This window comes from Amphiprion ocellaris, chromosome 24, assembly GCF_022539595.1.
Source record: "Amphiprion ocellaris isolate individual 3 ecotype Okinawa chromosome 24, ASM2253959v1, whole genome shotgun sequence".
NCBI lineage: Eukaryota > Metazoa > Chordata > Actinopteri > Pomacentridae > Amphiprion > Amphiprion ocellaris.
In genome coordinates, this window is record NC_072789.1 from 7,006,284 (window position 1) to 7,031,627 (window position 25,344).

Consider the following 25,344-nt stretch of genomic DNA (forward strand, 5'->3'; position numbering starts at 1 on the left):
CTGCCAGTATAGAATCATCAGTCGAATCTGGTAAAACTGATTTAAAAGTTTGGTGACTTTGCACCAAAATAAGGCTTTAAAAGTGTTTTGCTGCAAAGGTTATGCTTCTACTACACATGCACACAGTTTCAGTGCTCAAGTCAAATTAACATGATTAGCTGGATGTTTCCTGGTTTTGCTGTTACAAACTTTGGCATTACAGAGTTCTCCAATAGATTTCTATTCAGGAATCAAAAACCTCGCCAAGCTGGCAGTTAAGTTATGAAGTGAATACCTCAAAAGACACATTTGTGGAATCAGATCCTCTTTCTTAACTGCCTGTTCTTTGGTTTGACATGTTTCTATTCAAACTGAATAGATGAAATAAACATTTATTGGACAATACTGCAGAAAAACTGCAATAGTTTCCTCCATTTTGGACTTTCCATTCCCTTAAAGGTAAGCACTGTCAAGACACCTCGCTAATAGTCAGGGGGCATAAAGAATTTGTGAAAATCTACATGGAGATTCACTTTGCTGCCACAACTGAATCCAATGATCAAAACAGAAATTAATGTATGGGTTGGTGCTGGTATAATATTGCAGAAAGACGATCAGTTAGCATCCAAACTGACCCAACTTGATATGGCAGATGGTTTGTTTTGATTAGTTACTTGAACCTGTAGAGCAAATATGTGATGGTGGTTCATTTATTTAATCATCATTTCACTTATAGTTCCCATTATTTAACTAGGATGGGTCCTTGAGAATGAAACCCGACCAAAATGAAGGCATAATATGTGCATGTGTATTTAAGGCAGCATGTCTCCTTAGTCTGAAGTGAAGTTTCAAGTGATAATAGACTTGCTTGCCCTTCACGCTTCTCCTCCACCACAGCACTGTTGATAATTCCATTCGTGACTCATTCTGTGTTGTTTTTCTTACAGTCAGAACGTTCCTCCTGACTCACCACTACTAGGACTTCGACGGGGGAAGACAACAGTGCTAATCTGAGCAGATTTCCTGTCCGTTGTGTTGGAACCGAGTGCTGCTTGGCGTGGATGCTTCAAATGCATTCGAATTCAATCGGAATCAAGCAACAAAGCGACCAGCGGTCAGACCAACTATTAACACACATACACACACAATCGCCCAGAAATCAATTACCCACTGTTGCCTAAAGCAGAGCTTGAGTAAGCAGAAGTGTAAAAATGTAAAGGTAATTAGTGAAAGGCGTTAAGTCGATTTGGAGCCTGGTGAGGGTGTTTGTGTGTGCACTGGTGCATATTTGTGTGTGAGGATATGTGCATTAGCTCTGGCCAACCACAGCCGAGGGTGCCATTGTCTCACGCATTCTCTGTCCCTGGCACATGTTATTGCCTACCCTGTGCTTCTTTACAGCAGAGAAGACGTACAGAATCATGATTAAGGGAGGAGAAACACTTTTGGTTTTCACTGCAGGGCCAAATCTACTGAGATACCCCAGAAACAAGGGTGTGGACAATTGCAGGAGCATTGTACTGTGATGTGTGCTTAAAATGCACAAATCCTCAAATTTTAGGCAACGTAAAGCTGTTTTAAAATGTTTTGTCGATCCTTTTCAGGGACTGTAGTCTAGACTTGATAGCCTTGATTAGATTAGAAGCCAAAATGGCACCAGAATGGACAGATTAATACAAAAAAGTAACCTGAATGTAAATTTATGTGAGAAACAACAATAAAATACTATAGGTTATGTGATTTATAGAATCCATCAAATACTGGCATGAAATTAGCTCAACCTGGAAGACAGTAGACATCGGGAGAATGTTGTAGCAGAGCATGAGGCATGACAATTGATTGTTTTATCCCATGTAGTGAATCATAGCTGATGACAAACAATGTTGTATCTGGAATGTCTCTCAATGCCCAGACAGAAACACTAGCATGCCAGATTATAGTTTTTTTTAACCTTCTATCCCATTGTGTGACAACATCCACAATGTCAGCATCTGTGACATAGACATTAGCAGCCCAAAGAATGCTTCCAAAGTGAAAGACAGCACAGAAGTTTTTGTAGGTATGTTTGCAAGAATCTATGGCTATAATTGCCTAAGCTCACGATCATGATCTCCCCAGACATAAATATTACTTCGTCAACCAATACAGTTGCTCTTGGTTATGTAATCTCTTCAACCCAGGTCAAGCCACTGATATTTCAGTGCTTTCCAACAGAGATATAAGATTAAAGTCATAAATTTGACAGATTCATTTAAATATTAAAGGTAAAAATCCTACAATGTTTTATACTATACAAATCTCTGACTAAATAACAAGGTTTAGAAAAGTGCACACACACTGATCTCCCATTTTGATTGTCAGTAATCCCTTAAATGACCATTATAACAAAAGATACATATACATACGGGCAGGTAGGACCACTTCAATCTTGTTGTTGGCTCAGTAGCCTCGTTGTCCCGCCCATAAAGCGGCGATCGGTGTTTACTTTCACTTTTACTCATTGATTTTCACTATGTGTCTACTTACATTTTTAGCTCATGTTTGGGGAAGTTTTGGCACCAAAACTAACTGGCGAGGCTCAGAAAAGAATCATGGTTTGGTTTACTTTTGGTGAACTTTTTCGATAATTTACATGAAGTATGTTTAACATTTGCACGACAACATGCATTGTGCGTTCAGGAAAAAAGGCGAGAAAGCCCGTGCCAAATCATCGAACTCTAATACACGACCAAATTGATGCGATTACAGCCATAGACGGTTGCTGAAAATTCCTTTTCCAAACCGTGGGCACTGGTATGCTGCCATAACAGCTCCAACTCTCATTTCCCGCTTTTTACCTGGCTTTAAAACCTCGGTACAGTCAGCCACAAGAGCATTTTGACATGAGCTTGTTGTAGCTGTCAGCTGTTTTCCTGTGTCCAAACATGCAGTGGAATTGCAAAACACATCAAACACATCACCATTTTTCAAAAGAGATACAATGGAGCTTCCTCCAGGCGTTGGAAGGGAAACACAGGACATTGTGTGTGTCCAGGAAAGAGGTAGAAGTTGTGTATAGAATAGAGGAGATATACTAAAAGGAGTTTGGGACATTTCACGTATATGTAATTGCTGATTTTGTCACTGCAGAACTATGTGTTCCTGTTGCTGTTCAGTATTTTGTGATGCTGAAATCCAAAAAGACCTTGGATAGAAACGTTAACTGTTACTGTACAGCTAAACTGCCTTGTCAGATATGATTCTTCCAGATTATGTTTGACCGTGACACTTCCAAAATATAAAATCAACACATCTTTGCCATTTAGGCGAGTTGATCCAGAGGTTCAAATACTGTTTGTGGTACCAATGCAGAGAACATGTAATTCATATGCAACATGCGAAAGCAGCAATTGTCATGAGTCAGAATGTCCCATGACACTGCATTTTCAGCATACAAACGCGTGTTATGTATGTTTTTGTGATCATGGAGCAGAAAAGAAAACATCACATCATGTCTCAGTCATCAGTCAAGATGATCCAACCTTCTTGTTGAGGATCATCACTGGTGATAAGAGAAGAAACAGCAGGTTTCACAGTGGAAGAGACGCAGTTTCCATAACCACGTAATGTGCATCAGGTCAGCTTGTTATTTTCTTCACTGTGAGTTCACTGTCAGTTATTGCTCCTCACCTGCACTACTCACCCAATTTGACTCCACTTCTTTCTCTTCCCCATAATAAATTTCCATTTGAAGGGTCGCTTTAGAGAGATTCAGCGCTGATCACAGGTGCTGCTTGACATGTGCTTGACCGCACAAGGAGATGACTTTGGGGAACAGGGATGGCAGCCAAATTTAAATCAGGTGCAGTTTTGTTATTTTTATAGGCACAGTAGCAGAACTCTGTAAATAACCTTGATATTGTATCATTTTCCAACTATGGTTCCATTTCAGCATTCCACCCCTTCAGTTTCTATTTCCCACTGTGTCCTGTAGATCATGGATGGGCTGGCATCTTTACCCCCTAGGCAAAGAGTCACAGAGCCAACACAAGCAGACAAACAACCATGCATGTTCACCCTCACACCGGCAATCAATTTAGAATCACTAATTAATCTAAGCTTGTGTTTGGACTGTAGGAGGAAGCCAGAGCTCATGATGAAAATCCACAGAAACACAGAGAGAACATGCAAACTCCATACAGAAGTGCCAGGGCCTGGATTTGAAACAAGCACATTCCAGCTGTGAAGCAACACTGCTAACCAACCAATCACATATTACATGGGGCGGGACTTGTCCGTTTGCTAACCCAGAGAATGGAGAAGTATCAAATGTTTTGTGAAAGGGTTGCATTTATGACTTTTTCCAAAAGCAAATTATGCAGTTTTGGTGACAGAATCTAACCAGGCTTCTAACATGTAGGTGACATTGTGAAACAGTCCATTTAAACCCAAATTTAAATCTTCAAATGATGTTTCCACATGGGACACAAACACTAGTTTGCTGGGTGAAAGTCCTGTTGTAGACACACTTCACCACCACATGATTTAAACTTTGTGGCTCTTTGAAAACATTTCATATACTATCACCCTAACAGTAAAAAGTACATTTATTGTACAATTTATTTAAAACTGCTGTTTAGTTGTACAGGATGACAATGTTGGGGAGACAGGGTTGAAAGTAACGATAAACTACCATAATTTACTGGACTGATAGAAGATGGCTGCTCTTTTGATTATGCACATTTTTCTTACTTTTATTTACATTTGCATAGAATCAAGAATATGTCTGCAGAGGGAATCAGCGTAAGATTAAGATCCATCAATCTAAATCTCTGTACGATGTATTTACACGTACCTTCTTATCCGTTTGTCTGCCTGTCTGTCTCTCAGCCTTTTCTTCTCATTCTCTATGCTCAAGGTGAGTTCAGCCCTTCACAGCCCAGTGGGCTGGTAACATTTCCTTCCCATTAGGATGGCTAGCTATGCACACACATTCACACACACACACACATACAGACACAGGCTCATAAAGGCAAGAGAAGAAAAGGGGAAGGCAAGGCGAGCGCCAGGCTGAATGCGGGCAGGCCAGCAAAGGTTTTCCGGTACACGGGTCTCATCCCGCCACATGTCACCCTCAATTGTGGTTAACGCCGCCGTGATCAGAGGCTCCCCGACACTGCTCTGTTGCTTCAGCACCCAAAGGCGAAGGAGGGGTAGAGAGCAAGAGAGAGTGGAGGGTGGGGGGGGGAGTGAGTGGTAGAAAAACAAGAAGGAGGAAGGAGAGGAAAAAGGAGAATGTGGGGTCATGGGTGAGTGAAGCAGCAGGAGAGGAAGGGAGGAAGAAACAGAGTGGCAGAGGAGGAGGAGGAGGAGGAGGCGACAAGAAGGCAGTGGGTGAATAAGGAACGGGGCGGGAATGTGTGTGTGGGTTGAGCAGAAAATGAAAAAGGGAAGGTGAAAAGAGACTGGCGGAGGAGTGTGTGTGAGGGAGGAGGGGAGCGTTTGAATGAGCGGAGAAGCGTCGAAGGGAACATCAGTGCTGGTGTCCCATCCGCTGTTATTTCTGCTTCACTCTGCTGTCATTAGCTGCTGCAATTATCTTCACAACAGCGTGTGTGTGTGTGTGTCTGTGTGTGTGTGTGTGTGTGTGTGTGTGTGTGTGTGTGTGTGTGTGTGTGTGTGTGTGTGTGTGTGTGTGTGTGTGTGTGTGTAAATTAATTAGGAGTGAGAAAATGAGGGATGGAGGGAAGGACGGAAGGGAAGAGTGATCATTCTCCTCATCAAGCACTGACAAAACACGGGCGACACACACACACAGCCCCTGTGGAGATGATGCATGTGTGTGTGTGTGTGTGTGTGTGTGTGAGTGTGTGTGTGTGTGTGCGTGCAATTCAATCAAGCTGCTAATTATTTGATGTGTCCATTTACTACATGTTTCTCTTTGTGTGCTTCTCCACAGCTCCCCGCCTCATGCTGGATTCAGTCACGCAATCATATGTGCGAGTAGGTGTGTTTCGCACTTCGTATGTGACTTTTTGTGACTCAGTCTGAAAATGTGTGTTTGTGTGGGTGCATGTGTGTGTATATGTGTGTGTGCTGCCAGGAGTAGTAGTAGTAGCCTCCCTCAGTTTGTAGTCGTTCCTCACTCTCCTCATGTCGCTACACTGCTTTGCCGTGTTTTTCTTCTTCTTTTTCTCTCACTCTGCTTTAACAGTGTGTATGGTTGTGTGTGTGTGTGTGTGTGTTTGCAGATGTGTCCCCATCAGTGTGTGTGTGTGTTTAGGTAATGGTAGACTAAGCCGAGCAGTTTTGTTGCCCCAGTGTGGCCAGGTGATTCACCTTTTCTCCTCCAGGTTTCCACCTGGTCACTGGAGCGATGCGCTGATACGACCTGACACCTGTCTGCTTGGATGGCCAGCAACAGGCCTCACACACACCGACACAAACACACACACGCCTACATGTGCACACCCATGCATAAATACACATTCACACTGCAGACCTCATTTGCACACATACAGATGAGTGCTGCATTCGTGTTCTTGCACAAGCTCGGAGATAAAGGTAGCTGAATGTACACATGTGAGGACATATGCATGCACACGGACGCGACGCACACTTTCCCTCGCTGCCTTTGTCATCACACAACACGCACACAATCCTGACATTATTGCGATCACAGTGCCTCGAAAGCTGACAAAACACTCCTGTGTTCTGTAAAAGAGTCGCATCACGATGTGTGTAAATATGTCAGAGTTTATCTCGTGCTGTTTTCATAAGGCAACAAGGCGCAGTGATTCACAGCCAGCCAGGCTGCAGACAGGGCTTTACAATCTCTGGGGTTGTGTAAATATTCAGAATTATCAAATATGTTTTCCTAAAAAAAATACTTCTGCTGTGGAATAAACTGACAAGCAGGTGCAATTTTTAGCAATTAAGAGCTTTTTTGTCAAAAGAGGAAAGCAAGTGAAAACAGCTTAAAATATGCCATTTTTTAAATGTCATTCACAGCTACAGTATGCTAGAGGTTATTTAAGACTGCTTTAGGCTAAACGCTAATCTCATGCTTATGTGCTGGTATTTAGCAGGTATTATCTTTACCATGCTAACTGTCACCACGCACCTCGGCTCAGCTTGGTTGGTTTAGTGTGTTCGCTTGCTAATGCTTAATTAGCATGAACATTAAGTACAGATGTGGCTGAATTTCTAAATAGCTGCATATATAAGAAATCAGCAATTCACCCTATAATGAACATAAGTCCATCCAATAGTTGCTGAGATTTGCCATTCAGGGCCACCCCATGGTCACGCCCAGTTCTACGGGGATGCAAAAGCATGCATTGCGGCCTCAGTTTATAATTTTTAAAATTTAAATATTGAATGCACCGTCATTTAATTGTGAGTGCATTGCAGGGTTAGTTTGACCTGCAAAATTGCATAAAACAGTAACTGAAATCGTTTGAATCCGCTGTGATGCCTGTACAGCTGCACGTGGGTGCTTTTAACTCCAGCTGGATAAATTCAGTCTGCTTCTCGTCCAGATAATGTTGCATTGATATTCAAGAGTGGTTGAGGTGTTCAAACACTGGTGGCAGCACAGCTTCCACAGCTGCAGACACCAAGACAGATGATAGACACAACAGTAATGATACCAGCAGCGAAGTCCTCATAAAGACTCCTGCCAAAATTAGCTTAGCCGTCACAAGTTTTAGTGTCTACCACCTGCTGTTAAGCTCACCCCTACCCTTAGTGCGCAACTTCAACAAGTTCCTGACAACCTCAGTAAAGAAACAAATACCCAATTTATTTGTTCAGGAGGGTAAGGTGTGCATTTCGTCGCGAATCATCAAGATACAGCAAACAGTACAAATTTCCCTGCAAAAATGATGACGTAATTTGCTACAGTGTAAGTAAGGTCAAATGACAATGCAGATGTAGCAATGAAGTTTCAGAAAGACAAATATTTGCAAGACAGTTCAGCTTGTTCTGGAAACAAACCTAAGTCTTAGTTGCGTGTGGGCAATGAAAGCAAATGCAGCATGGCTAACTGTACTCATCTTTATTCATATGACTGAAGTGGCATTATTATCATCACTAAGGACAATAGCAGCAAATGCAATCACAGCCAGGTAATGAGTCATTGCTGTGATGTCTTAAATAGCACTGTCAAAGTGAATTTGTTGACATTAGATGATCTAGAATGTAGGTCATGTCAACAGGATTCTCTCCTTTTTTTTAAAAAAAAAAAAAATCATTTTCACCAGCTCTGTCAGGTAACTTGTGGTATTTTTTAAAAAACTGGATGAAAAAAGTCTTATGTAAAAGGAGAGACTGAAATGTTTTTTTTTTTTTTAGTGTGTAATCTCCTTTGCACCCAGTGTCTATCTGAAGTCATTCCACAGTGCTGAAGTTCCTTTTCAAAGCATGTGGGTGTTTGGGAATATAGTGAAGACCAGGCTGTAGCACATTTGACAACTGCATTATTACACATGTCTGTGTGTGTGTTGACATGTCGTTAACAATCCATATGTAACATCCACATAATGTTCTATACATAATGTAGCTTCTACATGAAGGAGTGGGAGGAAGCAAGTCATCAAAGATCCAAGAAAAATGTGAGATTATGATTTAGCCAGTGCATGGGTTAATTAACGTCTGAATTGTCCTTTCCTTTCACAAAGTGGGAATGACTATTTTCCTTTGATTTCACTCACTTTTGAGAGCTTCACGTTAGTGGGTAAATGCTGCATATAACGTGTTTCACACCTAATCATAGAAAAATGTCTGATGTGAACAGTGAAGGTAACAGGATCTAATTAAGTCTGAAGAGCATTACCATGTTCATCCAGGCAGGGTATGAAGCTGTAGGAAGGAGGTCAGGTCAGGGTGGATCATTGGTTGGACTGTGGTTCAAATCCTGCATCCTGCATGTTCTTGGCGGTATAAAGAAACTGACAATTACATGCTAATTAGTGTGAAAATGCAGTACAGCAGTAGCACAGGTAGAAAACAATCATGAAGTCAGAGATGCGACTGCGTAATGTCCCATTCATTCCAGCTGAATAGCATTTAATTAGATTTTTTAAACTCATCATTTACTTGAAAAGGCATAAGATTGCACTGCTTTCCTTTGTACTTGCACTTTAGTGCCTTTAGGACTCAAGGACTATTGACAAGTGAATGGAGGCTTAAACCGCTCTGTGGAAGATACTCATTTTTACTTGAAGGTACATTGCAATGTTTTGTTTTTACTTGCACAATGTTGCCTTTTAAATGTGCGACAGTCACAGAGGCTTTTGAAAGTGAACACTAGTTTGGGAGGTTTTCATAAATGTAAAAATGTACCTCATTATCATGTTTTAGCCTCATTATAGTTAGCTTTTCATAACAATCTAACATTTTATGATTTAAATATGGGGCAATTTTTCAACATTTTATTGGAAATGGTGCTAAATATAATTTTTTTTTTAAAAGCATTGTGTCAGTGGGAATTTCCAGTATTATGACATTATTTTTTATTCAAATAGACTTTTGTAAAGTTTGGCAACATTAGTTGACAACAGAATCAAAATGTACCTTTTGCACAACCGTAAGCAGAATCAGTCCATGTACAGTCTGTGTTATGTATTCCAGGTTTATGGTATTTCTCACCATTTCATAGACAAATACGTATTATGCTTGAGATTAATTCCAATGAACAAACCTAATTAAATAATACAATTTTCAGATTCTCGATCCTAACCATTTTGGCACTGTACATTTTTCTTTGGAGCTGGCTAAAATCTCCTTTTTGGGGTGCAAAAAAATTCTTCTATGCATGATTAAACCTATGAGCATATCAGACCAAGGCTTGAGTGTACTAAACTGAACCAAGGTGCCTTTAATTGTTTATAACTCAAATGTTATGTTTGCAAGAGGAAGAACACCTTATTTCTTCTTTCAAACGCTGCATAGTCTGGCTTTAAGTACCAAATAAAATTGGATTTCTTTGTTCATGCTCGTGGCCTTGTGAGGTTGAACCTAACATTGCAGTGATGATGCTAACATGCTACCAAGGTATAATGCTTACTATGTTCACCATATTGCTTAATGTACTACCGTTTGTTGTATAGCTCTAAGAGTGCAACTTAGGATATCAGTACATTTTAACGAAATTACTGGATCAGATTTAAATTTTCACCAGATGATGCCACCACATGAAAAGTTGTAGGGTCACCAAAGTTATTGCTTTCCCTCCCAAGGGTAGCATGATGCCAAATTTTGTGCCAATCCATCCAGGTATTATTGAGATACTTCAATGTGGACCAAAGTGCTAAGAGTGTCTGACCAACCAATAATGCCATACCCAGAACTTTTCTTCCTACATGGCTAGAAGCTCTTTTGGACTTTTATTTTTGAGCAACATCCCAACCTTTTCCTAAATTTACCCTGGATTAATTTTTTGTCAAGTGACCCACAGTTTTCCATAAGGGCAGTTTAGAAGCTCAGGGTACAATTATACAATTCAAATATGTACGTTCTATAAACATCCACCCCCGTACAGTTGTCTTTAATGGGAAAATGAGCCATAGAGATCAGATTGTATCAGTCTGTAAGCAAGTGGATTTAGGCATTTTAACATTTGGGTTGATGTGGATTGACTTGATTTTGGAGCCAGCCTCAAGTGGCCAATTGAGGAACTGCATTTTTTGACACGAGTGCTGGCTCAATTTTCCAGCCCTTGAAGTTGCTGCTACCATGTAGCAGGAGTACATATTGTAATAAATTGCAGCTGTGATGAACAGCTTGCACTTATATTCAATATGCAATGGCTGTCCATGTTAGAGTTATTGAGCTTTATTGTTTTACTGTGATGCTTGAAAATAGACATTACAAACGGTAAGAAGGGAGATGTTCACTGATATAAGGATAGGAATAGATTATTTTCCAATTCTTCATTCTTTTCTCTTGTTATGATATTATAGGGTCTGAGCATTTATGGCTATTGCATTATTGACATATGTTACATTGTTTGTCCTCTACTGCATTGGCTTCCTGGGTACAATTATTGAGGCTGAGTGCTGGTTCAGTGTTTCCGTCCTCCCTGCCTCTTCCGTGTCCAGCCTTCATGTAACAACACTGCATTCACTTTATTTGGGTTGGAGTAACAGCAGTTGTCTCCATGAATTCCTCTCTCTCATTTTCACTCATTTCCCATGCGATGACTCCGATTTTATGATTCAGAGATCTGGCAGTGGTTTCAGTGGTTTTGTCAGTTTGAGCACACAGGCATCAAACACTGTGAATAGGCTCGCTAATTTGCGGTCTGGACGCCGTTCGCCCGCGTACAGCCATAAGCAAAACAGCTCTGACAGCGTGATAGCTCACAAACCATCCTGCCACCAGTGAATTCAGGGAGGCTGCCCCAAAGACAACTTCAAATGATAATGTGGTTAATGAGGAGATTACAAAGATAGCTGGATCCGAGCTATTGCAGCAGCAAGAAAGTAACAAGTTATCCCCTCTAAAGTGAATACATTTGTGCTGTTTTCATCCTGAACCTTCCAATCTTGGAAGTGTTTGCTTTAGCATTGCCCGGATTGGCAGACTGGAGGCAAAAAAGGTAATACTTTTCATTTTTAGCTGTAGGTGTACTACTTTTAACAACACGGGCTCCATGGCAACAGTGGACTAATGATGCACTGTTGCTGCTTCCCCTGATTCACATTGTTTGGGTTGTCATAGTAGGCTTCTTTCAGCACGGGAAGGTGTGAGGAATGATGAGGCACTCAACAGTCACTCAGGAAGTACAAGCACTGGGTTTTCTATCCTTTTACAACACTTTTCCAAATATAAGTTTTAACAGTGAAGAACATCAATTTGTCGATTCTCAGGCTTCTCTGATGGCCTCAGTGCACTCCAAAGTATTGTGAGATTTGTGAGTGAAGGCTATTTAATGACCTGGACCCTTCAGAAAGTCGCTCTCTCTCATCATAAGAGGCCCTTAAGCAAGCGGCCACTCCGAGGTCAGAGGTGAACCGGCCATCTGGAGTTTCAGTCGGCTTGTCCGCCGGAGTTGAGTCCCCCGGCATCATCTCGAAATGTCCCATGGCGTTTGGAAGTGCTGATGTAGACTGGAAGCTTCCTCAGTGCAGGTGTGTAGCAGAGAGCGGGGTCATAAGTTCCTCACATCCAATGAGTCCAATTTTCTCCCCGTCCCTGCCATCTTTATTTTGTTTCATTCTCGCCTCCCTGACGAGCTGACAGCGACTGGGTGATTTCAGAGGGCAAACTGAGTTGACCTTACAGGGGAGAGCACAGGAGTAAAAATTGTAAACTTGAGGCAGGAAAACAAAGTTACAACTGTGGGAAAATGTGACCAAATCAATGAATCCATCTGTGTTTATTTAGCACCTTTTAAATAAATCAAGTGCAATTCAAAGTGCAAAACACTGAATGTGGAAAATGGATTTAAAAGCTACAAAATTAAACAAAACAACAAAAGATGGTTTGGCAAGATGATAAAATCTAATAAAAGCAATAAAAATAACAAAATTGAAAGTATTAGACATGATGGTTTGATTGTATTAATACAGAGAGATGTTAATATATTACAATGATGAAAAATACAACAAATAAGCATAAATACGTGACTTTATACAACTATAAAACACAACATTAAAGTCAAACTGAATAGACAGCTTTTCCAATTACATTTTTTTTTTTGGCCTTTTTTCAGCTTTTATTGGATAGGTATAGTGAGAAACAGACAGTAAACAGGAGAGAAGGGGAGCGAGCGGGAATCGAACCCGGGCCGCTGCATCAGGGACCAGCCCCTGTACATGGATCACCCTGCTCAACCCATTGAGCTATACAGGGACCCCTTTTCTGATTATTTAAAAATAATATTTTAGGCTGCCTGAAATCCTCTGGAATATTGTTACTGATGCTTGGAGTGTAACCTCCAGAAAGGTGCATCACCAAATGTTTTTGTTCTGCTTTGTGGAACAGTTCAAAAGGAAGACCCGGAGGATCAGAAGGGCCCTCCTGGTTCATAAATCTGCAGCATTTCTAAGAGGTAGTCTGGCTGCAAGGTGTCTCAAGTGATTGTGCAAGGCTATGTAGTGCTTTCTAACCTGATACAAGTTCATTCATTTATTGATTTATTTTATAAAATGAGGATGAAAACAACAAGGAACCAGTGTAATGACTTTAATATGAGCATAACGGATGCTCTTCTTTTGGTCCGAGAGGTCCGGGGGGGGTGTCTGGTCAGGGCGGAATCCGGAGTACAGGAGATGAGGTAGGACTGGGCAGCTGGGCCAGCAGAGCTAAACAAGGAGAACAGGGTTAGACAGGGAAAAACTCTTTTAAAGAGAACACAGCAATGTGCGAAGGCGAGATGAACTGACTGCATGAGCAGAGTTTCCCATCTGGCAGGGTTTAGAGTGTGAGACCGGCTTTTATGGAGAGGATGATCAACAGGTGTGTTGCACTGCAGCTGCCCGGAGTTCCGTTGATGAGTGATTAGAGATGAACAGCAGCTGGGCAGAGCAGCTCTGCCAGGCTTCAGCAGGAAGGTGGATAGAGAGATAGGAGAAAGGAGGGGGAGCGGGAGGATGAGGAAGGTCAGGTGGGGGCTGAAGCTGGGACAGAGGAGGGGGCCCTGATATAATGTTGCTGAACCTGACCAACCCCAAATCATAACCCTAATTCCCACAGGCTTTTAGGAAGGAGGTACGATGAGTGCATCACTTCATCCACCTCTCTTCTTACTCTGATGTACCTATCACTCTGGAACAGGGTAAATCTGGACTCATCAGACCACATGACCGACCACATTTCTTCCTCGAAGACGATGGTTCACCACTATCCTTCCAGGTTTTAATAATGTGTTGGACGGAACCTGATTTTAGTAGTTGCAGAAATCTCCTAAGTAGTTTTATTTTTTTGATGCAGGCCAATAATTTTACCCTTCTGAAACAGATTAGTATCCTTTCTACGACCACAGGATATGTCTTCCAACATGGCTGTTTAAGAAATGAGAAGCTCCTCACTGCATCCGCTATGATTAAGTAAGTTGTTGTCAGCTGAAACATAGTCATCACTGCAGTAATTATTCAATCTTACTTATTTGCTTTGTTAAATCCAGGGGGCGACTTTTTTTTTTTTTTTTTTGGCCAGGCAGTGTAACTTAACATACAGAGAATTTGAATTTTTCCTTATTTTCTTGCCTTCACATGTTGTAAATATCAAAACTGTGAACTGGATGCACACAAACAGTAGCACGGTAAGTATGCAGTAAGATGAGATTCTGTAATTTCAGAAATATCAATATCAAGTAAAGGTTTGGTCCAAATGTTATAAGGTGATGCTAATATGTGACAAAAGTATTTTAGATGGAGGTAAAAATTGCAAGACGTAGTCAGATAAAAAAAAACAGCAAATCAAGAGTGTGGTTGTATAATATAGACCAGTGAATAAAGAAATGAAATGTTGTGTACTGCTGCATTGAATGCAAGCTAATGTTATTTTCATTGTCATGAGAAAATTTCCATTGCACAGAAATCCACCTATTGAAGGTTCAGTCATTATTCGATGTCCTGTTTCTTCTTATTCTTTGTTCATGTGTTTCTTTGCTCTTGTGTAACTTGAAAATAAATGTAATTCTTTGTCTCTTGCAAACTGTTTTCCAATATGCTCAGTATCACACAAAGGTAAACAGTACATGAGTGCATTGCAATGACAGGTATTCTTTATGTTACTGACAGTTATATAATCCACTGAAATCTGTGGAGGCCCATTGTATATATAATTCAGCACCTGTGTACAGTACACATTGTATTCACATTTGAAGATGTTCTGTACTGCACATGGATGACCTGAAGCCTCTCATGATACAGTTTTTGAATTATATCATAATTATATCGCGCTGAATGTTTCAAAGACTCTCATTACAGATGTCAATACATTAAGGTCAATTCATGCGGTTCTGGAGTCGTCCAAAAATAGATCCCAGCAGCATCAATATGCAAAGCAGTCACACACATTTTCCTACCAGCAGTCGTCATTGTATCCAGTGTGTGACTGGCTGCCAGTCCCTGTTGACTGATCCCACTCATTAAGTATCTCTGAGACATGCAGCGATGGATTGCAGTGGCTGCTGCCAGGGCTAATCAGAGGCATGAAGGAGGAGGTTAGCGAATTTTAATACCAACAGCCAGAAATATTGGGAGATGATTTCAGTTTTAAATGCTAAAATGGCTGAATAACATCCTCTATCTCCCAACCTTACAGCAAATGTACCATCTCTTTTTTTCTCTTTTTTTCCCTTCATTTTTTAAATTTTGGCAGCTATTGAGAATATAAAAAGACATTTTTATTTCCTGATCATTGTCACTGGCTTCAGGCAAAATGGATCTGCTTGACACCTCTAATATGGCCATATGAAAGGAATATCATATCATATATAGGATTTTTGTATCATACGTTATGAAAACTGACTTAGATATTCTTGAAATAATGCTGTGGTTTTATGATTGTTTTTTCATTTAAATATTTCATGGGCTTGAGGAGGTAGTGGTTCTCAACCTGGGAACTGTATATAATATTATTATTACCATATTTTATATGTATTATGAGTCATAGTGTGCCTAGTTTAATATAAAATGCGTCATAGCTGATATTTGTTTTCATACAAATATGCATCCATTTGCGGGCCCTGACACCTGCCTTGTGTTTACCAAGAAGCAGCCCCTTAGAGAGCAATCGGTGCGCTCAGAATTCTTACCTTCCCCCACATCCCAACACATCCATCAATCCGTCTCTGTCCGTTCCTTCAGCAAGCTGACCCTAGCCGGGTGTCTGATCTGCAGAGGATAGCAGTTTCCCTTCTCCATTCCACCGGACTCTATGGTGCCAGGCGGGATCGATCAAGCCCTGCTGAGGCATTTGAGAGGAAGTGAAGTTGTGTTTGACCCTGTAGGTTTGCTGCCAGACAATGATAGTAAGTAGAGTGGACAGGTTCAGCCTGCCTACACTCTCCAAACGACCAACCTGGACTCGACTGGACAGCCTGGGGAATAGAGATGAGCAGTGGGATGACGACTATGCGAGCGCGTGCGTGTGGATCTGTACATGAGTACGCTCTCTGGTAAGATTGCGCACGTGTTTTGTTGGTGAAGTGGCTGCTGTGTGTGTGAGTGGGGTTATGAACTTGAGTGATGCAGTCAGGGCTGTGGCTTGGAGAGATGATGTGTGTGTGGTTGTAAAAGCCTGTCAGTGTGCCATGTATTTTTAAATCGAATAAATTCAATATGCAAAGCGTCATAGGGATGTGCTATTTTAAGGTTAAAATCTGAATTAAACCCACCAGGAAAATACACCACAGCTGTGGAGCTTTGCTTTTTGTTGCTGGCAGCCTGTGATGCCTGATTGGTTTCCTAACCTATCTATGATATCTATTTAAGGTGAAAGTCAAACTGCACTTCTTTGGTAGGAGTGCTTTTATTTTTGCGATTAACTCAGACTATGAAAGATCCACCAACGATAAAAAAGAGAGAATACCTTTAAATGAGGCCAACATTTATCTGCATAATTTTTTAGGCACAAAAGAAGTGCCTTTGATAACGGTGTAGGATAGATGTTTGTGAAAGACATTAGCTGCGGTTATTACCCCCCTATTTCTGGCACAATATCTATGGTTCTGAATTTGTGAGACAAAAATATAATAATAGGGTGAGAAACTGAGATACGGTAACAGAATACAGGTAAGATAAATGGAATAAGGGCTTTCTGTCAATGGAACAGCATAGTAAGCAAGAATGTGTTAAAGGAAGCAAAGAAACTGTAATCACAGTGGAAGATTTTCTATTTTTTTGGCCTTTTATTGGATAGGCGTAGTGAGAGTCAGACAGTAAATGGGGGAGAAGAGTCGGGGGAAGACATGCAGCAAAGCGGCGCGAGCGGGAATCGAACCCAGGCCGCTGTGTCAGGGACCAGCCCCTGTACATGGGTCGCCCTTCTTAACCCGTTGAGCTATATAGGCGCCTGAATTTTTATTTTTTAAATAAAATGAACATCAATGAACCATCCCACATAGGATTACATGGCACATAATAATGCCAAGCAGGAATAAGCGACTTCTGGCAGTTCATGCTCATACATGTTATTATGATCCTTAAAACAAAGGCAACAACGTAAAACAGAAATTGGAAATTGAATTTAAGCACATTTTCACATACAGCTGTAGTAAATGAGCTGGTTTCTGCTGCTTTTTTCCTTCTGCTCCACTCCGTTTAAGATTAAAATACTAAATATAAGGTCTATTAACCTACTCCACTACAAGGTAAATGGTCTGTATTTATATAGGCATTTACCATACCTGTAACGATACCCAAAGCGCTTTACATTATACATCACATTCACCCATTCATACACTGATGCTGAAGGCGCTAACCATGACTCATCAGGAGCAGTTAAGAGTTTGGTGTCAGGGACACCTCGACATGCGCTCTTCAGGCGAGGATCGAACCAGTAACCCTCCAGTTACAAGACGGCCACTCTGCCCACTGAGCCATGCCGCCCCTACATGAGTTCATCAGCTTTTGTTACTTTTGTTCTTTCCAACAGATTGAAAGAAAGCATCCAAATATACAAGTTTAGGTGTTTTTTTAAACTATACTCTGTTGGACATTTATGGAAATTAGCTCATATGTAACAAGAAAATGCCTCATTTGGAGATGCGAGCATAACATTTCTGAAAACTTCGAAGACAGTACGTAGCTGTCTTAATATAAGTAGTCAACTGTGGAGATTTCATGATATGCAAGGTAATATTTTTAACCATTATTAGCGGTTTCAAACTATATTGTTTGTAATTTCAAAAGGTTGTTTCCTTAGATGTGTATTTTCTCAGACTCTAAGCAAAAAATCTCCACTTCAGTTGCACTTACATACACTGGACTTTCCAGTTACATTACTGTATATATATTTTTAATTTATTTTCAGTGCTTTATTTGTATACATTATATGCATGATTCATAACCTGACTTAAAGAATATTTAAATTATTTTAGAATAACGTGACTTATTTAAAATTTAGATTTGAATGGTAAAAAAAACAAAACAAAATTCCCACTGTTGACTATATTTTTGATTCATGGAGTATCTAAAGTGTCAACAAAATAAAACAAACATTGCATGTAGATTATTGTATGATTAGATTTTTTTGGCACATTATTGGCATATTTAAACACAAAATATTAGAAAACTTGAAAGACACAAATGTATATTTATTCAAGTAATCAACTCTTCAAATCAAATTCTTTTAAAATGTGTACCCTCCTAACTTCTAGTGTCATGTTTTCATGTATTTTATTTTATTTTATTTTATGTATTCATCGATCCATGTATGTAACTGACTTTCTGTTACAGGCAGGTAGAACTTGCCACACAGGTGTTTCAGTGTACAGTAAGGAGCAATTTGCACACCCGTGGCGTCAGTTCAAGCAGCGGCTGTGTTGGTTTGCTATGATTGGTTCATTGATTGGAAGAAAAGAAAAAAAAAATACAGTACTAGATTAAAGAAAAGATAGAGTCAGGAGGGCAGTGGGAGTCAGTCCATGATGAACCAATGCTAATGATTGGTGCTATGATTGGTTCACATGACGTATCGCTGGTTTCATCCAATCACATTCTTTCAGGTGCACTCACGCGGATATTAAGACATGACGCTGTTTAGTTCTGTAACGCCATTTGCACCGCTAATCCCGAGGACGACCTGTCCGCCGTTTTCGGACTTTTCCGCCTTCTACCGACCTTCACCCGTTCAGGTCCAAGTTTTCAGTTTATATGCCAGAAGGAGAAATGAGTGTTCTGTTTGTTTCTTTTTTTCTCTTTCCGAGGACTTCAACAAGGTAAGAAGCTGCTGTTTGTGGTTAATTAGCCGTTAGCATGTTTTAGCTAAGTGCTAGCTTGCCAATGGTAGCTTGCTGTTGGCTACATGTTCCGTTTAGTTTCACTGCTGTGTTGTTGCCCTTCATATTTTGTGATGAACTTATTTGCTTCTACATGCATGTGTTTGAGGCTGTGCTGCTGTCTGTTCAGTTTGCTGAGAGTACTGTACTGGAGAGTACTGTACTTAAACTCGGTTTATGGATGTATTTTTTTTTACATAAAGTCTGTAAATGAACTCTTGCATATTTGGTTTGTAAAGGTGAAGGCCTGGTTTGCTTCAAAGCATGTGTATTTGTAGATTATTGTTGCATCTCTAAAGTGTGAGGACACCATTAATTGTTGCCAAATGTTGATCTGATGATAATCAGTATTTTTAAGTTAGATTTTACATGAGAGGGTACTTGTTGGAACTGGTCTCAAAAGTCAGTGTTTTCCTTTTCTTTAGTAGGCTTTTCCAAACATAAGACTGTGATTATCAAGCATGTTGTTGTTTACATTCTTATTTCTGCTATTCCTGCCCTCATACCGCCTTCCTGACTGGCCTCATCTGTGTTGTGAAAGATGGCAAGCTATGATTGTTTGGTGACAAACATATATTCTATTCTGTCTCTTGGCCAAATCATGCCTCTATAATGACCTGGTCTGATGTACTGAGATTAATGTTATCAGACAGAGATATTGTGTACCCTGTACACATACTGTAAATATGCTCAGTGCACAGCATAATGATGGTTCGCTCATGATGAGTGGCTGCATCATTCTTTTTTTAACTGGCCACTTGTGATATGCAATGCAGCTCAGAGCAGTGTTTTCCTCATAGACCACCATGATTAAAGAAGAGTTTTATGGGTTTTGAATTTTTAATGCATGAGGGTTTTGTGTGTTTTATTTTTTCTTTTTCCCAGAGCAATGAAAAGATTTTGTGTGTGTGCGCGTGTGTGACATCAACATAAAGTTTATGAGGTGAACAGGTTTGTGGACAAGGCCACAAGGGGAAACAATAATGATCATCTGCAGTGGGCTGCGCAATGCAATAGCCACCACAGAAGCACCGTGTGCCAGGAGAGCAAATTCCATTCAGGTGAGGGTACACAGTATTTGACTCCAGTATTCAATTCTTCTAACAAATTAATGCTTAAAATGCTAACTGTAACAAAGCTAAAACAGGGGATTAGTTTCTGTCAGCAGAATCCTTGGTGTCATTTGGATTCACTGAGAGCTGCCTTACAGAGCATATATAACTGTTTGCTATGAATCGTAAATACTTCGACCCAAGATGCTCAAACTTAACTGGGATCTATTTTGGCTGTGTAAGTTAAAGGAGCTTTTTGGCTCACTGTAAATGCATATGCCACCTGCTGATTCATTGGCAAGCAAACAAGCATGAAGCAGTGTAGTTAATTGGTGACATTAACATCAGTGCTAGCAAGCTTACCACACTGAGTTGAATTCCCTGTTGCAGCTCCAGCTGTCGTGAGGTCAGAAATTGTCGGTTCAGGGTCTGATACTGCTGTGTGTTTTCTAAGAAATGTCAGTATCACACCTCCACAGGATGCCATTATCACTGTGTGATAGTCAATACCGGTGGTGACATTTGTACATCTGTTTTTGGAGGTTTGGTTAGAACTGTGTGTGTTGCACAAAATATGCAGTGTGTTTCAGTTTTCATCCATGTTCACTGAAATTTTAGCAGTTCTTTCTTTTTGTCCCCAACTCCACTCCTAAATATGTCCTTAAAGAAATCCACATCCTTCCAGATTCTATTATTATCAGCACTGGGATGCTGGAAGCTCCCGAAGCTCCAATCCTGGGAGCGTTCTTTACATCTTCATACACATAATCAATTTTCCTATTTCATATAGTGGAACTGCAAGTGACACAACATGATGCTTCTCTTCTAATAAAGGATATACAAGACAATATGCAAGCAGGTGGAAACTGCCAGCCAGAACAGAGCATTGATTTCCAGTCATTGTTCCTGTACGCAGTCCTGATTTGCTGTAGGAGGAAAGGGAGAGTCTCTATAGGATTACATTATTGAAAAGGCAGTAATTGGCTTGGTATTATAGCATATGTCCCATTCATCTCCAGCCAGCTACCTTTAAACACACAAAAAAATCTAAGCAGTCTCAGCTGTAAAAAGAAAAAAATCAATGTCTTTTTTTTTTTACTGTATTTTATTGATGTTCTCCCTGTTTTGTTAAATTACAGATAATATTCAGTAAAATCACAGAAAAAATGATTGATTTGCAAATTGACTGTAAAAAAAAAAAAAAAAAACAGGGCAAAACTATACATAATGCCCACTTTAAAAAAAATCTGCGTTTAAAACAAAATAGTAGTTCCTTTCATATTTGATCAGAACTAACAATATTAATGATTGATAATTAATAATAATTGTTGTTATTTTCTGTGCTTTGATATTTGACATTGTTTTCACAAATTTAACAGTACATTTATATGTTTTTTTCCTCACTGTGATGCAAATACTTAAATACCAGATGCAGGTGTGGCATTACTGTGATGGGCGAGAGTAAATTCATTGAAGATGGTGGTCAGTTCTCGGTTGGGGTTAAAACAGTCAATGTGACCTGTACAGATAATGTAATCTAGTGTCTCTGAACTCTGTATTTTTATATCTGTAAAATTCTTCCTCTCCCTCTACAGCTATGACATTAGCTGTTAAAGTTTATAGGCAAGGGGCTCATAAAAGCAGCTACACCTGAGCCGTTACCTAACTCTGCCAGAGGCCCCTATGTAGTGCAGTTCATAGGAGAGAGGCCATAAAGAGCTGCCACCCAAAATGAGATACCCACCACTTTCAAAATATTGACACCGACTCCTTAGAAAATGCTCATTGACTTGAAAGCCAAGCTCAGGCCATTCAGCATTTGTATGTGTGTGCGCGAGTGTGTGAGAGAGATGGATAGCCCTGACTGTGGCACACATCACAGTGCAAATTAGCATTAATAACACTATTTGATTCCAAATAAAAGGAGCAAACAAATGTCTACAAGCACACCTGGCTTCACGAATGCAGTCAACAGATGGGTACACTGCAGGCCATTTATTGTGGAGGGGAAAAATTCTAATGAGCATTCACTGTGGGATGCAATCACATAAAAACAGGGGGAATAGACTCATATTTTTTGGCCAGCATGGTGTCTGAGGTGACGGCGATGCCCAGAAATGGGGCAGTAAGCGGGACACAGCACTGTTTGAGTCTTGGTGTTCCAGCTGCTGGCTGGTCCGCTGCTTTCCTCTGCCATCACTAAAATTCCTGGCTAAAATGTGCAAATATTGAGCATTTCCACTTTGCAGCCGCTTCCTTTTGAGGGCCAGTGGCATAACTAAATGCCACAACGTGATCTTAATCCTAGGCTTGCAGTCTAGTGAAAAATTTTATGGCCACTTGCCTGTTGCTTATTTTTTCTAGGGCAAAGCAAGGACAGGGTGTACTGTACCAGAGTTTAAGAAAAAAGGTAGGGAAATGTTCAGATCTGGGAAATTTCATGCAAATAAGGTAACGCCAATTTGCAAAATGTCATTCAGCATTTAGAATTTGTTGGGGGCCAGTGGTGAGATTGCGGTTTACTGATCCAACAGAAGAGTGAAATGGCCTTGATAACAGCCAGGGCAGGGTGAGCAGAAGCAAATAAGTATTAAGGTGCATTTTCAGAGAGAGAAAGTACATGTGTCCCTGAGAGCCAAAAGAGAAATATGCGCTCAGCATGTTGCCCACCTCTGCTTCAGGAAACAGGCCTACCAAATGGCATATTTAACAGCTTCTATTCGCCCTGACATTTTTTTTGTCACACTCTGTCTTTTTTTCTTTTTGGCACCTTCCTTGTGGTCACCTTGTATTTGAGTTCTTTTTCAGCTGCATTAATGGTGCATTTGACCTTTATAAATGTGTGGAAATAGTTGCCAAATGGAAGTGTGTGTGTGTGTGTGTGTGTGTGTGTGTGTGTGTGTGTGTGTGTGTGTGTGTGTGTGTGTGTGTGTGTGTGTGTGTGTGTGTGTGTGTGTGTGTGTGTGTGTGTGTGTGTGGCCCCAAATTATCTTAAAGGCACAATTTTGCTTTCGCTGTCATGCAGTGATTAGGCTTTCAGTCCAATATAATTTATTTATTTGTTTTTATTTTAAAAAAATGTGGTTTGGTGAGAATGAAATCGATCAAAAAACTAAACATAAATTATTTTAATAATAATACTTTCTAGAGACTGGTGACGGCCTCATACTAGGATTGACCGATAGAGGTTTTTCTGGGCCAGTGCCAATTTTTGGGAATCCAGAGTGGCCAATAGCTGATATTGGGAACCAGTATACATTGAATGCAATATTTTAACAGCATGTGATAACAGAGAACCGGTCATTCATTCTACAATTCTACCATTTCATTTAGCAGACGCTTTTTTCTAAAGTGGCATACATCTGAGCAACACACAAGCAAGGATCTATTGAGGAGAAAACAATGTGGAAAAGTGCCATAAAACAGGTTCAAATGTGATAATAGGACCGTGGTGTCTACAGGCAGTGCAGACATAATATCAAATTATAACATTAACATTCACATAACATATAGCTTTCTTAACTGGGCTGCTTCAACAATAAGAGTGACTATAACTGAATATGTGAAAAAGAAATAGGACTGATTAAATTGACACTCTCTCTTGCAGTTACGTCTGCTGTTCTCCATTTTCTTAATCTTTCACTGTTCTGTCATTTTTATTGCAAACTGAGGTCCAGATCTTCAAGCTTTATTAATTCTTGTTTACCAAACTCTGTTTCAGGATGATGGCCGTCTTCTAATTTAGCCGCTAGCTCTTAGCATATCCGTTGCCACTGTGAGAGAGTGGCTATTTTCCGGCTTTGTGGCAACAACTTCTGTTTCTTGTTCACTTTTTGCTCACTCTGCTTGAGAGACATTTCTGAGACCACAGAGTGACGATAGACACAGAGGAGGCTGTGTCAGACCTGAAATAGTGCATTTAATTCATCAATAATCAACCAGTAATTTAATAATAGGTGAAGTAAATGCATAGCTTTAAATAAATGCATACATCATTTAGTCTTTTTTCAAAATTATAGCATTATTTACAAAAAAACACCTGGAAACTAATTTTATGCAGTGAATTAAAACAAATTATGGTACTGAAGATCATACTAAATCACTAAAATGCAGGGTTGAGATAATTAGGATACATCTGTGAAGTGCAGCCCCTGCGGAAATAAGACATTTAGCAAAAATAACTGTGATGATGCCATGACTAGGTTGGCCGCCGCTATGTAGGAAATGTTGTGCATTCAGAGGGAGTGGTGCAGTGTGTCATGACCTCCGATGATGTGGAGGAAAGGCATATCAGCTCAGCAAAGCCGGTTTCAGGTTGGATTGGCAGCATTATGTCAGGGTGATCATGCTGCTGGATCAGAATCACTCACTCTGTTTGAGGATGCTGGCGCTCTCTGTGTTAATTAGGCCTCTCTCTGCGACTCTCCCTCTGAGAGCAGCATTCAGCAGCAAGGTCTGTAAATCTGAAAACAACTCTTTGTATCCTCCTGTCATCCTCACACATCACTCTCTTCCTCCTCCTTTTCTTCTCTGCATTTCTTTTGTGTTGCTTTATTACAGCATTTCCCAACCTGGGGTACTTGGACCACGGGGTATTTCTGCAGTTCTCAGGGGGTATGCAGAGAAATTGTTGCTCATCTAATTTGGAAAAACAGACAAAGAAATGAACACCTGAACACTCCATGTTGCAATTTAGTGTGTGACAACTAGCTATGAAGTTGGAAAAGAAGTCTAAACAGCGGAAAGTATTTATTATACAATTCACTAAAAGTAAGGGATAAACACTTCATACAATTAACAAAAAGTAATAGATGCATGTCTGTAATTGTTGGGTAATGTCTATACTAGTTGGGGAATGGGTAACATCTATTCCCATTTTGAGTTGTAGCTGAAGGGCTACTTGAATATAATTATTTATGTATCTAACACAAAAAACATACTTATTTTAGGTATGGGGCGGTCAGAAAATGAAGCACAAACCAAACATAATGTTGGCATTTAATCTGACCAGTTTTTATGATCATGAAATGAATGATGTCTTCTAAGTGTGTGGCAAATATGCCACATGCCAGGCTGGAAAAAACAGAATAACAGTGAGAAAGGCTGTGTGTCGGGATTGTTTTTTAAGTGAAGTGCTCTGGGTTCAACACCAGGGATGCACTGGAACCAAATGCTGCATTAGTTTATTTGAAAATGGTGCACAATAAACATCTTTATTTGTGTGTAAACAAACATCAACTTTTAAAAGATATTGGAAATACATTGTTGCAGTTAACTACACTGGGAAGTGACCAATGACCCATGTTTTTTTATTTGTTTACACTTCACAAAACAAAATAAACAAATCAGCTATTGACAGTATATTTTGCTCCATACTGT

At 40.2% G+C, this 25,344-nt stretch overlaps 1 long non-coding RNA gene across 1 annotated transcript in view; it reads left to right on the forward strand.

The window, feature by feature from the left end:
• Positions 1–626: 626 nt before the first annotated feature.
• LOC118469708 (uncharacterized) overlaps positions 627–25,344 on the forward strand; it is a 150,137-nt gene continuing 125,419 nt past the window's right edge. Inside the window, exon 1 of the long non-coding RNA XR_008600731.1 lies at positions 627–1,093. This is a non-coding gene — a long non-coding RNA (uncharacterized LOC118469708). The remainder of the gene's footprint in view (positions 1,094–25,344) is intronic.